This window comes from Salminus brasiliensis, chromosome 23 (genome assembly GCF_030463535.1).
Source record: "Salminus brasiliensis chromosome 23, fSalBra1.hap2, whole genome shotgun sequence".
Taxonomy (NCBI): domain Eukaryota; kingdom Metazoa; phylum Chordata; class Actinopteri; order Characiformes; family Bryconidae; genus Salminus; species Salminus brasiliensis.
The window spans coordinates 13,265,206-13,266,376 of record NC_132900.1 but is presented as its reverse complement, the minus strand read 5'-3'; the positions used below and the strand labels follow the sequence as shown (position 1 = coordinate 13,266,376).

Here is a 1,171-nt window from a genome sequence, read left to right as displayed (position 1 = left end):
GTGTGTGTGTATATATATATATATATATATATATATATATATATATAATATATATTATATATATATATATATATATATATATATATATATATATATGTCCACATTGTTTTGTCTATGTTTGCCAGAATGACCCAACCATCTTCTCCACCGTTTTTCACCATTCACTTCATCCCACCTTTTCTCATACACACAACAAAAGATGCATTTATCCATCACATCACGTTCAATGCATTTTCTGACTTTACTGGCAATCTGACGTAAAAACATCGCACTGTTTAAGTGCGCTCATCAACACGCCATCAAATTCACGTCATTAAAAAAAAAAAAGCCACCACCCCTGTGTGGCGTGTTCGCGGTCGCATCTCTGCCGGGACTCGAACCCGGAGCCTCTGGATTAGAAGTCCAGCGCGCTATTCCATTGCGCCACAGAGACAGGCCCTCCTGATTCGTTGTTCAGCGGGCTCATATTCTGATTCTCCATCCGCATCCTCCGCCCTGCAGCATCAGGACCAGTGTGCTGGCGCTGCACTGCCGCGCCGCGCCGACAGAGGGCGCCCGATCACTGACTCACAATGAGAGGCAATGGCGGATAGCACTCGACGTGCGAGAATTTACAAAACGATAAACTGTGCTTCTGTTTCATTTAGATTTCGAGGTTTAAACGAGCTCTGGTTTACACATCGACGGTGGATGTAGTCTATCCGGGACCCGCTGCGTTCAGGCGGCTCAGATATTTGTATCAGAGGGCGAGGCTGAACCTAGCATCCTATTCTAACCTTCCGTTCCACCTTAAACTGCACCGGCTCCGGACTGACACTGCAGCACCATTTAAGGTGGAACGGAAAAGTCGAATCTGAAAGCTGGGAATAAGAGGCTAAATTCAGCCTTCCAGCTTTTACTAATTTAATGAAATGTCTGCTTTGATCAGTTCTAAGGTCTAAACGTTAGACTGGTTGATGGAGCGGAGGGTACTGTTACAGCACTAGTATACCAGCCATGTTAGCCTAACATGCCACCAGTAACTCGTTTAAGGAAATAAATAAATAAATAAATCATAGTAAAAAATAATTTCAGATATCAACTATGAAATATTTACTGGTAATAATACTATGGCAAGCCGTTTTAGCCTAAAATCACTCTGTCGATGCAAATTCTATCCCAGGTTTACTAG

General features: G+C 42.6%; 1 non-coding gene across 1 annotated transcript; it reads right to left on the bottom strand.

Annotated features, from left to right (window-relative positions):
- Window positions 1-359: 359 nt before the first annotated feature.
- On the bottom strand, window positions 360-433 carry trnar-ucu (transfer RNA arginine (anticodon UCU)). Its single transcript has one exon. It is a non-coding gene; the product is annotated as a tRNA-Arg (tRNA).
- Between the last annotated feature and the right edge of the window lie 738 nt (window positions 434-1,171).